The 16,239-nt window shown below is 44.5% G+C and overlaps 1 protein-coding gene across 1 annotated transcript in view; it reads right to left on the bottom strand.

Annotated features, from left to right (window-relative positions):
* Positions 1-15,474, bottom strand: part of LOC126249722 (MAM and LDL-receptor class A domain-containing protein 1-like) — a 426,827-nt gene extending 411,353 nt beyond the window's left edge. The window contains exon 1 of the mRNA XM_049951403.1: positions 15,454-15,474. The gene's annotated coding sequence lies outside the window, so the exon portion shown is untranslated. The remainder of the gene's footprint in view (positions 1-15,453) is intronic.
* Between the last annotated feature and the right edge of the window lie 765 nt (positions 15,475-16,239).

The raw sequence follows: 16,239 nt of genomic DNA, 5'->3' as shown, positions 1-16,239 counted from the left end.
GTCCATTGATACATCAAACCAACCAACCAACCACAACGCCATCAGGCGACATCCAACCTCGCGGTGGGCAGTGGTCATAATTTTTTGGCTTATCAGTGTATCTATGTAATTAAGACGAGGACAGCCAGTGATCTCTTCAGTACTGGTGTATTAGGATCGAACTCTTACGGGAATCGGCGAAATTCCGTGAGTAATTAGTATAATGGGCAAGGGCACTACATTAGTAGTTTGTGGATAAGTTGAGAATTTGTATCTGACGGGAGGGTTGTCCGTGCAGTTCTGATGGCCACTGAGTCTCGATAGCCTAGTGGTCAGCGCATTTGCCTAGTAAACAGGAGACCCAGTTTGGAATTCCGGACCGTCACAATTTCTCACCTTTCCTCATTGATTTAGATCAATGCCCACTCGCAGCCAATGCCTGTAATTGCTTTGTGTCTTAATATCGTAATTGTTTGTATGTCAAGTTTGTGTCTTTTGTAAATGAACATGTAATTAAGCTCAAATAATGTATTTCATTTGATCCCATTGTGCAAAAAGTATTAAATAACTTTGACCAGTTTTAGAGTGCAAATACTCCTACGTGTGTTGTAAACGAGGTAGAGACTTTGGCACAGCACGACTGGATTTTCTTGCAGACGCCGAGCGGCCACGGCCGGATTACGTTTCCGGCTTGACGTCATCGGGCAAGCCATGCGCGTCAATAGCAGACATCGCGCGGTATCGATCTCACCTGGCACAGGGAATGCCGTGAGGCTGTTCCTCCAGGGCGAGGCTCTTTCACTGCGCTGTCGATGACATATATAGCGTAACAGTCAACATCGACTGTTTCCATCTGAGCCCTGCTCACGTTAACAAATTGAAGCCGGCCAGTGTGGCCGAGCGGTTCTAGGCGCTTCAGTCTGGAACCGCGCGACCCCTACGGTCGCAGGTTCGAATCCTGCCTCGAGCATGGATGTGTGTAATGTCCTTAGGTTAGTTAGGTTTAAGTACGGTAGTTCTAAGTTCTAGGGGACTGATTACCTCAGATGTTAAGTCCCATAGGGCTCAGAGCCATCTGAACCATTTTTGAACAAATTGAAGACATCCAAGCCTAACCAAATGTGTTTACTGTGTGCCCACCTGGACGAAGTTGCCTAACGTCATGTATCTCTGTGGTATCTCCTTGAATGTATGTTCCTAAGACTGGAGTTCTAGTCCAGGAGAAGATAGAAACACGCACATACCACTCAGTTTTCTGCCTAACAACATTTACATCCGATAATGTGGACAAAAAGCAGAGTTCGCCTATTTCAGACATTGACCATTTGAACAGCGAATGAATCAATTGTATGTTCAGCCGAGCGGTCTAAGGCGCTGCAGTCATGGACTGTGCGGCTGGTCCCGGCGGAGGTTCGAGTCCTCCCTCGAGCATGGGTGTGTATGTTTGTATTTAGGTTAAGTGGTGTGTAAGCTTAGGGACTGATGACCTCAACATAAGACTTAAAAAAAAATTGTATGTTCAGCACATGTCCAGAAGCAACAGGTGCGTGTAAAGCGAAATTCAAACATCATTCACTGTTTTATTTACTAGAGTCAGAAACAAATACATAATTAGCATAACAGAGAAATGAAAGAAAGAATTATCAAGCTACACTGCTCTTCACAAAAATCCTGCTGCTTCAGCCGCACCCAGTGTCACAAGCAGATTACCTCCTATGCAATATAGAGGACATAATTGACAATCCAATAAATGCTTCATGGTCTGCGGTTTTCTGCAGTCATAATTGGTGGTATCCACAGGGAAATGTCATTTCTGGAAGTTACTCCTGGATCTACCACTTGCAGAACGAAGACGGTTCAGTGATCTCAATACGATTTAATTCGGCCCAGGTGGATGGATTTCCGAAGCGGGAGGCCAGGTTGAATTATTCTCAAGTCGACAATACACGATTGATTTTTTGTTGTACCTGCTATTGTTTGCAAGGTAGAAGTGGTCTTGAGAAATGTTCTTCTGGATCTCAGCCGTGGGCAGCTGGAATATGCCCATGTACTACATGGTTTTCTTGATGAGCCTGATTTGTTCTCTCCGCGTTGGCAGCTACTACACGACGAATATCTGGTGGCGCTATGCCGGCGAGCTGGTTGAGTTTTACCGCCTTATTTAGTAAGGGTGTGTTGCGCAGTAGGTGGTGTAATAACGTACATGAACATGTCACTCCCCGAGTAAGAGAGAAGGTGCCCGCCCGGCTAGCCGCGCGGTCTAACGCGCTGCTTCCCGAGCGGGAAGACGTGACGGCTCCCGGCACGAACCCGCCCGGCGGATTAGTTTCGTAGTCCGGTGTGCCGGCCGGCCTGTGGATGGTTTTTAACGCGGTTTTCCATCTACCTCAGCGAATGCGGGGTGGTTCCCCTTATTCCGCCACAGTTATACTATGTCGGCGATTGCTGCGCGAACACTGTCTCCACGTACGCGTACACGATAATTACTCTACCACGCAAACATTTGGGGTTACACTCGTCTGGTATGAGACGTTCCCGGGGGGAGACTGGGGCCGAACAGCAATATAACCCTCGAATCGGTGTGCAGCGGCGGTGGGGTGGGTGGACTGCTGTGGCCTGTTGTGGGGTTGTGAACCACTGAGGGCTACGGCGGGACGAAGCCTTTCCGTCGTTTCTAGGTCCCCAGTTTAATACACAATACCAGAAAGAAGGTTGGTTTTAGAAAACTATCTTAGTATCTTATGCCAAGCTATAAAATATTCGAAAACAGTGTTGTGTGGTCTAGCATACAAAACTAAGAAAGTCGAGGCATTTCAGTATCTTGTGAATGAATTAGAAGACATAGGTCAGAACACTACGCACATCACTAGCCACGTTCACAAATTTACTGCTGCGTTTTGAGGTCTCTTTAAATTATGTGGAAAAAGAATACATATGACACTAATTTAAATGAAAGCCAATCATTCAGTACTGTGCTTTAACATTTAACCAAGTATACTTTGAAATAATGTTGTCATCGCCTAAATATGAATCATATTCTGTTCAGAAGATAATGTTTCGTACAGCGAAACGCCAAATCAGCTCTATCCTACTGGCTTTATGATTTTCTTCAAACTAAAGAGAAATCTACATGATTCCTCACTTTCCTTTGTACGTCGCTCACATGAATTGTACATCAGAATTGAGAGACGTGGTGCATTGTTTAAGCATCATGATTAAATATGCTCACAGCCTTCATGGAAAATGTTTTCGGTAGCCTCCAGAACCGTGATTGTACCCAGGTGTGCACTTCTTCACCCGAAGCAACCTGACACTCTAATTTCTTCCTTCAGAGCATCAAAACTGGGAAAATCGCACGGGGAGAGATCGGGACTGTATGGAGAATGTGAAAATTTTCGCCAGTGAAACGCCTCAGCGTATTCGGAACAACTTGGTAACATGTGGGCCTACCCGGAGTTACCTCACAGTGGGATCAATGTTAATTACGTTATGGCGATTACTTTTGAAATAATGAATAGTTTACTTAATTTCTGCATCTTTCTGGTTTTCATTTGACTGTGTCCTACATGATTAAATTCCTTATCTGATAATCCAGATTTATGATTTCTTTAAATCACCTAAGAAGGGTTTCTGGATAGTTCATGAGACAAGGCCAAGATTTATCTCCTCTATTATCATGTGGTATGTACAACGGCAATTTTCGCAGTATTTTAAAACTGAACTTTCATTTTCTTCCTTCCAGAGCTGGACACCTTAAAAAGAAAGGCAAGCTACTTAGTGCACCAGACGAGTGATCTCACATTCTGAAAGGAATCTCGACGTGGGTATAACTCTGCATTCGTTCTGGAAAAAATCGCTTTACGTGTTACTGTACATTAGTGTGATAGTGTTAAGTTTGAATGAAACTCTTTTGAATGCAGCTGCCTTGTGCTGAATAGATACTACAGATGCCAAAGCCACAATAACTGCTCAAGAACAAACTATACTGTCTGCCAAAAAAAGTGATGCATCTAAAAGAGGAGGAAGAAACTAAACGGAAATTGGCGGATTGAGAGGGTGTGCGATGTTATTTCAGTGATTACGATATCGAGACAAATTAAAAACAAAAAAACAAAAAAAAACCTTGGCAGTGTGGCTCCACTTATGAGAGTGACGTTGCACGCCCTCTGACCTAGATGAATGCACTGACTCGGTTGGGAAAGGTGTCGCAATGTCGTTGTACCCTGTAATGAGGTAAGTTGCCCACCACTGTTGTAACAGGTCTTGATGCTCTGGATATTGCCACTGAGACGGTGTTCACGTAATAGCTGATCCCACACAATTTTCTTTGGGAACGGATGTGAAAGGGGGGGGGGGGAGGGGGGGTTGTTTGGGGGAATGGGGGAAGAGACCAACGGAAAACGATTGGTACGCGTTTGATCCTTTGCACAGTGCAATCCTAATTGATGATTTCGTTGGGTCAACATGGGGACACGTAGGGATCGTCTGCTGTGAAATCCCATGTTCGACAATTTGCGTGAACGGTTTTCTTCGAAACACTTGCACCTGCATCAGCACGGTACTCTGTCGCCAGATCTGTAAAATCTCGTCCATCCTGATTTACAGAGAGGGAAAACTTAGATTTTCCACATTCTGTGGTGTCGTGTCGCATACTCGTGGTTTCACCGTCCTTCAAACATTTTTCATGGATGCTCACGACAGTAGCTTACAAACAGCCGACCGGCTTTACCGTTTCCGAGATTCTCGTGACCAGGCGCCGGGCCATAACAATCTGTTCTTTGTCACAGTTGCTTGTGTCAATGATGTTTCTCATTTGCGGCACGGCCGCTAGAATGATTTCCCATTTGTCTCCGCTTATAAACTTTTCTTACCGCGACATGCTCCTGCAGTGCCAGCAGGGGGCATTCGGTCTCGGGTTAGACTGTGGTCATAATGTAGCAAATACATTCGCAGCTACGAACGTGGGCAATCTCCAACTGTAGAACGGACCTTAACTCGAACCCGGATTTCCCGCATGTCACGAGCGGTCACCTTAACAATTTCGGCTATCCGTGCACGCTTGATCGTCGGACCCAAACTTCCATAGGCCTTTGTCCATGTGTCATTAACCCGCACTCGTATTCTTATTGATTTACCTACGGGAGAGACATTTAATCAAAAGTCACTAGCCTAGATTCGGTGGATAGATATGATATTGCAGAGTCTATAAGACAATCAAGCATATCCGAAGAAACAGGCACGGCGGCGAATACAGCCGCGATGAAATACGGAAAATGTATTCGCAGTTGGGAATAAGGGCAACTTTCAACTGAGCAGTGGAACGACGACATTCAAAATTTTAACTGTCGTGATTCCAGGCTACAGTTGGAGGTTTCCCGTGTTCGCAACTGCGAATACATTTTCTGTATTTCACAACAGCTATGATAGCCGCAGTGGCTAGTCCTTCAGACGTGCACGCCTATCCGAAGGAAATTTACATCGTTCTTCTTACGAATACAGGTGCTGCAATATCTTATCTTGTGTTCGTAATATTCTGACTTATCAGTGTATAGCTAGGCGATCTTCACATCATCCTATTGAGCCACTGCTCGTGTGCCACTCATCCAGGAAAAATAATGAAAGCTGATACCGAGAGGAATGGAACTGTGTTTACTGCCGATTTTTGGACGAAATTTTAGGATGTTCTACATTATTATTTTATTTGGTTAATCTGTTTTCAACTTAGAAGTCCATCAACAGACTATAACTGTGCATCGTCATGAAGGAGGGTACAGTGCTGGTGAACAACTATGAAAAGATATTAAACATGGAATGTGAGGAGAAAACACAGATTAAAATTCTTATTTGACAGTAAAATTAAAATATGATTGGAAATATTTAAGCTAAACAGTCAATAAATGTAAAAGATAATGTACAACTGAATTCAGTTTCTTAGGCAAACTGTTCTTCGATGAGGTGTAATGAAGATGTTCGTGTACGAATTACCTTCATCTCCTGGTAGAGACATGTAGGTTTAACGGAACTGTGCTTGAGGTGACAAAAATCATGGGATAGCGATATGTCCACATACAGGTAGCGGTAGTATCGCGTAAACAGGTATAAAAAGTCAGTACATTGGCAGAACTGTCATTTGTTATCAGACGATTCATATGAAAAGATTTCCTACGTGATAATGGCCGCACGGTGGGAATTAACAAACTTAGAACGCAGAATGGTTGTTTGAGATTGACGCATGGGACATTCCATTTTAGAAATCATTAGAGAATTCAATATTCCGAGATCCACAGTGTCAAAAATGCCGAGAATACCAAATTTCAGGCAGTACGTCTCACCAAGGTGGCCGACGGCCTTCACTTAACGGTTAGCATACAGGACTCGCATTCGGGAGGACGACGGTTCAAACCCGAGTCCGGCCATCCTGATTTAGGTTTTCCGTGATTTCCCTAAATCACTTCACGCAAATGCCACGCTAATGCGAACTTCTGTTTAGTCTCTAATGCCTCTAAGAATCTAGGAAACTCATTGTCAACAGGTCTTTAAAACGTTAACCTCCTCGTTTGCCCTTAAAACGTTAACCTCCTCGTTTGCCCTTAGTACCAAACTGTTGCCATCTCTAGAAGAATTCAACTAAATGTAACAGGGAGAAAGTGAGGATTGATACAGTTCAAGTATAAAGATAAAATTCATTAATCGCTTCAAAATCTAAAATAAGTTATATGTTCCATATCTCGCGAATGAAGATATTGTTCTTTCTGCCTTACAACGCTTAATTAACTGTCCAGATTCTAATAAAGAACCATCTTTTCTTAACCCTAGATTACTAAACCCTCGTAAAATTTGTGACTGCAGTTGGTATCAATTTGCGGTTCCTGTCAATCAAGTATTGTCAGTGAAGAGTACAAACAGGACATTTTAAACTTATATCGTATGTGACGTACCATGGGAGACTCTATAACTGGAGTTAACTAGTGCATAAACTACAAATTTTGACTACCTTTCTATAAAATATGAAACAGTAGAATCTACAGTGGGTTACTAATAATGTAACATTTCCCTCCTTTATTTTTCTAGGATTAATAAGTCGGTGCACTGAATCCTTCCTTTGTGTGCTCTCTTCAGTTCCCTGAATAACACATTGAAAAATAATTGAAGTATGTTTTTAAAAGTTGGCATGTTTTTGTTTACGTGGTTCATGTGTTTTGGATCCGTTATGTATTAGAAAATGGGCTTATAACCCGAAACTTCGGTCGTAAAGTGGTAATAATGTTTGTGAAATAAGGCTAAAAAGTGTTTTGTTTAGCTAATACAAAACACAATCTTTCACCAAGAACTCACAGTTAAAGCAATTGAAGCATTTAAATGAAATAGATCACTCTACCCATCTCTAAACTCAGCCGTGTGGTCTCGTGATGTTTGCGAAGAATGATTGTGCAGTTCTGTTCCCAACAGCTACAACACTAGTCAATCTATACGTTGTGTGCTTTCAAGCGAGATTACAAAACAAGATTTATACTTTACTTTTACTGTACACATCTTGCGCGGCGTAATCCAACAGGCTAAACGTCATAAGCTGCTCCTCTTCTTCATTATTCTATATCTAACATAGCGAAAATGTGCCGGGCTTCGTGTCTTAGATGAGGAAACTGCGCGCCGTCCACACAACTACGGAGAATAGTGCACGTTTGATAGTCGAAGAGAGCGCTGTTTTTACCAGAGGCACAGCTTTGTGGATTATCTGATTTAATACAACAGCAGTCATCTAGTTAATTTGTCGCAAACGTTCAGCTACTGCACACGCACACCTGTGAACTACAGTGTTATACATCCACTGCCTTGCACGGATTTCTCAGCTCGGCCGATTTATCTGCATGGTCTTGGCAACGGTTGAGTGTTATGGGATATCTTTAAATATCCGCAATGTGTATTACTGTTTGTGAAAACTACAACACTCAGAAGGAGTGATCTGAATCGCTCCAAAATCAGACAATGCGTAAAAGAGTGGCCCGATAGCTCCATCTTTCGTGTGACCGGACACGACAATGTCACACTACGCTCAGTCGGTGCAGAGCCGTCAAACAAAGTGGAAACGTGCAAGCAAGTGCTCATATGCCTCGTTGACAGTCAAAGACGCGATATCAGCATGTAAGAGAGTACGTCCGTGGAAATATGACTGGCCAGCGGGAAACAGGTTTGTCGTACCGTGGCATTGCGGCTCTTGAGGGGCACCCTGTTACAAAAGTGATCAGAGTGTGGTTCAAATGGTTCAAATGGCTCTGAGCACTATGGGACTAAACATCTATGGTCATCAGTCCCCTCGAACTTAGAACTACTTAAACCTAACTAACCTAAGGACATCACACAACACCCAGTCATCACGAGGCAGAGAAAATCCCTGACCCCGCCGGGAATCGAACCCGGGAACCCGGATCCGAGTGTGGAACCAGCGGGCAGAAGAGGGCCGTACACAGCGACTAGAAGGTAATGGGCGACACAATGTGAGAGGATTGCCATCTTGTCCACATGGCTGTAACCGACAGACCAGCTTCGTTCACAATGTGAGCTCGACGTTGAAGCACTCCAACGGGCATGGACATGTCTTCTGTCTTCGACAACGGTCCGACAGCGTCTGCTGAGGGCTAGACTAGTGATACGCTTGCCATTACGTCAGCTGCCCCACGCCTCAGATTCCAATAGGCAAGCGAACACTACAGTGTATTCGGACGGGTCTCCCTTAAACTTATCTTACAGTGAAGGCCGCGCTCGTTTTAGACGCTACCGTAGTGAACGCATGGGGCAGACTGCATTGTTGAGCGGTACAGCGGACAAACCACAAGTGTGATGGTGTAGGGTGCCGTTGACTATATCATACTATCTCGCATCCTACAGATTGAAGGCAATCTGAGAAGCAACTGCCACGTCATAGAAGTTTGAGGTTCTAGGCACTGCTCCTCCTACGGGCAGCTCCACATACCACATTTCAGCAGGACAATGCTTGGCCATATATGGCTAGGAATGTGCAAGCCTTCTTCGAAGAACGATGGGTGCTACTGCTTCCTGAGCCTGCACGTTCGGCTGACACGTAGCCCATCGACAATGTCTGGGATCGGTCAGTCGGCAACTTGTGCTTTTTGGTTCTTCTGCGACCACTATTTTGTGGACACGTATACAAAACACGAGGCAGTATGCTTCCCAGCGGCATATCCAGGCCCTCTTTGATTCCATTCCACGCGTATGAAGCCTCTGACTGCAGCACGTGGCGGATTCACATCTTACTCAGTTCTCATGCTCAAAATGCGCGTACATTTCTGAGATTCTAATCACTTATGTGTCGTCGTGCCTCCAATCTGTAGAATAAATTTCATTACAGTCACAGGCCTCTTTCTTGGCGTTACAATTTTCACAAACAGTGGTGTATTTATCTGGTAGGTAGGTTCTAACATAGATTGAATCGGGCTATCAAAGTTCGTATACACGGAGCGACTCATTTAATGTCATACAAAATGTTGACACGTCACCGAAGACCGAGCGAGGTGGCGCAGTGGTTAGCACACTGGACTCGCATTCGGAAGGACGACGGTTCAATCCCGCGTCCGGCCATCCTGATTTAGGTTTTCCGTTCAAAAATGGTTCAAATGGCTCTGAGCACTATGGGACTTAACATCTGTGGTCATCAGTCCCCTAGAGCTTAGAACTACTTAAACCTAACTAACCTAAGGACATCACACACATCCATGCCCGAGGCAGGATTCGAACCTACGACCGTAGCAGTCGCGCGGTTCCGGACTGAGCGCCTAGAACCGCTAGACCACCGCGGCCGGCTAGGTTTTCCGTGATTTCCCTAAATCGCTCTAGGCAAATGCCGGGATGGTTCCTTTGAAAGGGCACGGCTGACTTCCTTCCCCGTCCTTCCCTAATCCGATGAGACCGATGACTTTGCTGTTTGGTCTCTTCCCCCAAACAATCCAATCCAATCCGTCACCGAAGATTGCAAGACTCCATTTTCAGTATGGTTCGACACGGCATACATTTGAAGCTATAAAAATCTTTGAGAAAGATACTTTAGGGCGGCAATTCAATTTCATATGGCTGCCGCTAAAGAGCATCACAATGTCCAGATTCATGGGTCCAATTTTGGAGTATCACAGCATTTAAAAAGGGTTCTCTCGTAAGATTTAAGCTAATAAAGCATCTTCTCCCTCCAGCTGAACATACCTTAAACCGATGTCTGAAATCCTCTTCAGTATCCTCCAATCATAAAATTAGCATCTCTGTGATTCACTTGCCACCTTACACGTTTCCGCGTATCGACACACCAAATACCCAACCCGCGCGGATAACTGTGGGTATTGAAGATGTGCCGGCCTCGGATCGCATCCGCACAAGGGATTAACGGTGTGATTCGGTTTGCCGCCCAGGCTGGATGTGGGTTTTAGCCGGTTTCCCTTATCCCACTAGGTAAATACCAGGCTGCTACGTAAGTCCCGCCTCAGTTACGCGATTCTCGTAATTTAGACAACTTCGCTCACTTTCACATGAATAAAACACTACAGGCAGACTATTGGGATACACACATTCCACCCCAAGAAAATTTGGAAATTGGTGCTAAGGTCTTATGGGACCCAAACTCTGAGGTCATCGGTCCCTAAGCTTACACACCACTTAAGCTAACTTAAACTAACTTACGCTAAGCACAACACACACACACACAAACACACACACACACACACATATGCCCGAGGGAGGACTCGAACCTCCGACGGGGAGTCCCCCGTGAACCGTGACGAGGCGCTCCAAACCGCACGGCTACCCCGCGCTACGCCCCAGGTCAGGCGTCAGGACGGGCATCTGGTCACCTCTTAAATTAACCATGCCAAATTAGTTAATAACCATGCCACCCCAGCGCCGATAGGGAACAAAGGTACAAGAAAAAGGAGCAGCACCAGATACCCAGGCGTACTAATTCCTGCAGGTGTATCAATGACGTTACAGCCAACTATGGAGCACTCTCTGTATCGATATAGATTAAGAGAGCACGGGCAACATGCAGTCTTACGTCATCTTATTCAGAAAAAAAGATAACGTCTCGCAAATCTCGGAGACCGAACACAGTCGCAGGTCTTAACAAGTCACAGATTTAACAACGGGCGTCCCAGTTACGTGCTGTGAGAAGTAGAGTTAATCCTTATGTATATCAAATGCCAAAAAAAAAAAAAAAAAAAAAAAAAAATGGCTCTGAGCACTATGGGACTGAACATCTACGGTCATCAGTCCCCTAGAACTTAGAACTACTTAAACCTAACTAACGTAAGGACAGCACACAACACCCAGTCATCACGAGGCAGAGAAAATCGCTGGCCCCGCCGGAGTTTTGAGCGGACGATCTGGACGTGTGTCCGTCAGAAAAAGGAAATTTGTTTAGTTGGATGTCACAAAATTGTATATATGTTATGACTTTTGAACGCTATTAAGGTAAATACATTGTTTGTCTCTATCAAAATCTTTCATTTGCTAACTATGCCTATCAGTAGTTAGTGCCTTCAGTAGTTAGAATCTTTTATTTAGCTGGCAGTCTTGGTGCTCGCTGTATTGCAGTAGTTCGAGTAACGAAGATTTTTGTGAGGTAAGTGATTCATGAAAGGTATAGGTTATTGTTAGTCAGGGCCATTGTTTTGTGGGGATTATTGAAAGATTGCGTTGCGCTAAAAATATTGTGTGTCAGTTTAGTGATGATCAGAATAAGTAAAGAGAAAACTGTTTGAGTACGTTGAGTTTTGCTCAGCTGTTTGAAAATCAAATAACGTAGAAGTTTGCCAGCATAGTCTTTCTTTTCAGTAAAAGGGGACGTTTCAAGTTCCGCTGTGTGATAACGTCCTCCTAGAAAAAGAAAACCCATCTCCGAGTGGGGAGCACTGAGAAGCATTTTATCCTCAGAAAAGGGGAAAAAAGGTAATGATAGGCAATCCTTATGTAACGATACCCTGTAAAAAAGTAATGCGAAAGAAATTTTCAGCAATAGTACTTAGAAAGCTGTAGGAGGATAAGTAGTATCACACAGTTGTTGACCACCTGGTTGTGCGGCATTGATCTGGATAAGCCCCCAACCCTCTGCAGTGTCACGTGCTAGGGAGTAGAATTCTATTGATATTCTTCCGTCAGTGGAACCGGAAATTGATGTTAGCGCAATACCATCGACGACGGTAGGCTGTATGTTGGGATTTACACTCACAATTAACACATTTGCTGAGGAAAGATGAGGGTCCTATCTCAGTACAGGACTGTTGTTTCTTTTTGAGGTCTTCAGACGGAAGCCTAGTTTCATGCAGCACTCTACGCTAGCCTATCCTGTGCAGGTCTCTTCATCTTTGCATAGCTATTACAAAGTTCATCCACTTGACTCTGCCTGCTGCAGTCGAGTGTCTGTTTCTCTCCGATTCGGTCCAGTACCTCTTCAACTATCCGATCTATGCAACTAATCCTCAGCATGTTTCTGTAGCAGCATACTTCAAAAGCTACTATTCTCTTTTTTCTCTTCTAATACGTACAATTTTTCGTGTACTTTTACTTCCATATAAGGGTACACTCCAGAGAAATACGTTCAGAAAAGTCTTCTTAACACACGATATTCTGTATTAAAATTAAGAGTGTTGGAAATTTGATAGTGGCAACTATTTATTTACAGCTTCTAAAAAATATTACATGTTTCAAAGAAGTCCTTCAAAGAAGTCACCAGCATTGTGTACAGCCCGTTGCCAGCGATGTAAATGTGGAGGGATACCGTTAATAGCGGCGGTTGTTTTGATAATTCAACTGCAGCGGTCTGTTGTCCGACGAACCTCTGTAACAGTTCTGAAGCAAAATGCCGTGACGTGCTTCCTTCGGTTTAGGAATCAAGCAGAAGGCACACGGGCTTAAGTCCGGAGAGTGTGACGGGTGGTACAACACTTCTCTGCCCATCAAATTGTCCTGCAAAATGATGGGCGGGTCCTACAGAAAGTGTCGCCACTTCCTTGTCTAAGCTGTTCATTTTTGGGTCACATCCTGCAACCAACTTAGGAAAAGAAGTGGCTACGCTTTCTGCAGGATCCGCCCATAATTTTGCAATGCAATGCTCGGGCGCATTTGGCACAAGCTGACTGATTTGTTCGATCGATGTGGCTGCGAAGTACTGTACCATTCACTTCATTTCCCGGACTTAAGCCATTATGAATCCAACTTGATTCGTAAGGTGAAGGAAGCACTTCATGACATTCGCTTCAGAATTGTCACGCAGATGCGTCGGGCAATACACAGCTGCAGTCGAACTATCAACACAGCTGGCACTGCTAAGGATATCCAACGACAACCACATCGCTGGCAGCTGGTTATACGCAATGCTGGTGACTACTTTGAAGGATAGTAAAATTTTGAAACGTGTATCTATTTTGCATAAGTTGCAAATAAAGAGTTGTCGCTATTGAAGTTCCAATATTTCTGAGGAACGCTTTTCTTGCTACTGATAGTCTGCATTTTATATCCTCACTACTTTGGCCATTGTCAGCTTTTTGCTCCCCTAATAGCAAAACTAATCTACTGCTTTTGATTAGAGACGTGCGGTGACAGGAAGAACAAGATTGCTGGTCAGATGACGCAAGAGCAGAACAACTAATGAACAAGAAAGTAGCGATGCAGATAAATTATATAGTGAACGAATTATCATCTAGTACACAGACAAAGCCAAGACTTATTACTCTAACACAAGGATATATGCCTACTAGCTCTGCAGATGATAAAGTGATTAAAAACTGTGTAATGAGATAAAAGAAATAAGGGAAATAAAATTTAATTTTGGTGGAGGACTGGGATTCAACAGGAAAACAATTAGACATAATAGGCGAACATGAGCAAGAGGGCTGGAACGTAAGGGGAAGCCATGCGATAGGAAGTTGCACCACGAATTTGGCCTAATGATCATGAATGAAGGTTATATGCATGGAAGATTCTTGGAGGCACCGGCAGACTCCAGACATAATCTGTAATGATTAGATAGAGATTCAGAAACTAGATTTTAAATTTATGCGATTGCAGTCTTTCTCGGCGTATTCCAATGATGAATTCTTCTCGGGTTATCAGCCAATTGGTAGCGTCGTCTTGTCGCAACGTTTCGATGCGTTTCGTACCCATCATCTTCTGGCGAAGTGTCATCTTCGTCAGCACGAACTGACCTCTTGATTATGTCCCATAAATGCTCAATGGGATTCATGTCTAGCGTTTTCGGTGGCTACATCATTCGCTAGATTGTCCAGAATGATCTTCAAACCTATCGCGAACAGTTGCGCCCCATCGACATGGTGCGTTGGCATCCATAAAAATTCCATCGTTGTTTCGAAAAAAGAAGCCAGACATAACCATTTCCAGTCAATGATCAGTTCAGCTGGACTATAGAACTCAATCCATTCCATGTAAACAGTCCACACCATCATGGGAACACCACTAGTTTTGACTGTTCCTTGTTGACAACTTGGGTCCATGGCTTGGTGGCATCAGTGCCACATTAGAACCCTATCATCAGCCCTTACCAACTGAAATCGGGACTCGTCTGACAAGAGCACGGTTTTCCAGTCGTCTATTGTGCAACCGATGTGATCATGAGCCCAGAAAAGGCGCTGCAGGCGATGTCGTGCTGTTACCAAAGGCACTCGCATCATTCCTCTGCTGCCATAGCGCATTAACGCCAAATTTTGCCCCACTGTCCTAACGGATAAGTTCGTCGTATGTTCCACATTGCTTTCGGCAGTTACGTGAAGCAATATTCCTTGTCTGTTGCCACTGACAACCCTATGCAAAGACTGTCGCTCCTGGTCGTTAAGTGGAGGCCTGCGACCACTGCGTTGTCCGTGGTGAGGGGCAAAGCCTGAAATTTGATATTCTCGGCACGCTCCTGACGCTGTTGGTCTCGGAATATTGAATTCCCTAACTATTTCCGAAATGGAATGTTCCATGCGTCTAGCTCCGACTTCCATTCCACATTCAGAGTCTGTTAATTCCCTTCGTGCGGTCATAATCATGTCGGAGACCTTTCCACATGAATCATCTGAGCACAAATGACAACTCCGCCGATGTACTGCCCTTTTATACCTTGCCTACTCATCTCAGTGTGGCCCCTCGCTCTAAATGACACTGCAAAGCGGTTTGGGGTCAATCCACATCACTAGCGCATAATCCTATTCGATACCACTTCCCTTCCCACTGCTAAGTACTGATACTGAAAATTTCTTCCACACTAGTGTGACGTAAGGATCGTTTGCCATCACAGGAGTACCCGTTAGTAGGGTCATATACAGCAGGAAATCATAACTGAGTGGTTTTCCGCGAAAATTGCCCTCGAATCAGTTATACGAGTATTTGTAGCCGGCAGGTACTTCAGCCAGCCGGAAATCGAAGTAAGGTAAAATCTGGATTCAGTACCAAACATAGCAAGGTGTCGGCTGCACGTACCTCGAGCAGGAGCGGCGGCGGCAGCTGCGTCGGCACTGGCGGCGGTCAGTGCGCCCGGGAACTGGGGACCGCCACAAAATGCCGGAAGCACCTACGCCCTGCATCCGGCGTGCTACCAGCTGACCAGTCCGTTATGCACGCGGATGCTGCGACGGAAGCTGCCTGTCGCTACCAATCTCGCGCGGGAAATACGATGGCTCACCATATGATAGGACGCCTAACACGGAGTTCCAAACACAGAGCGCCACATGAAGGTAGTTTAGCATTAGCGGCATGCGCTACAATGATTTTAGTATGTCATATTTTAACTGAAATGCTCCAAATAAGTTTTACTCCACTCACCACAAGACCACTTTGAACACAAAATCACTATGTACACTATATCAGCAATAGTATGTAGACACTTATTAGTGGATGTTAATGTGGGATGTGTCCACACTTCCCCTTTATGACGTCTTGAACTCTCTTTGGGGAACACTTTAAATTACACTACTGGCCATTAAAATTGCTACACCAAGAAGAAATGCAGATGATAAACAGGTATTCATTGGACAAATATATTATACTAGAACTGACATGTGATTACATTTTCACGCAATTTGGGTGCGTAGATCCTGAGAAATCAATACCCAGAACAACCACCTCTGGCTGTAATAACAGCCTCGATACGCCTGGGCATTGAGTCAAACAGAGCTTGGATGGCGTGTACAGGTACAGCTGCCCATGCAGCTTCAACACGATACCACAGTTCATCAAGAGTAGTGACTGGCGTATTGTGACGAGCCA

Source organism: Schistocerca nitens, chromosome 3 (genome assembly GCF_023898315.1).
Source record: "Schistocerca nitens isolate TAMUIC-IGC-003100 chromosome 3, iqSchNite1.1, whole genome shotgun sequence".
Lineage (NCBI taxonomy): Eukaryota > Metazoa > Arthropoda > Insecta > Orthoptera > Acrididae > Schistocerca > Schistocerca nitens.
Note: the sequence above shows the minus strand (reverse complement) of the source record. Positions and strands in the feature narration are given on the sequence as shown.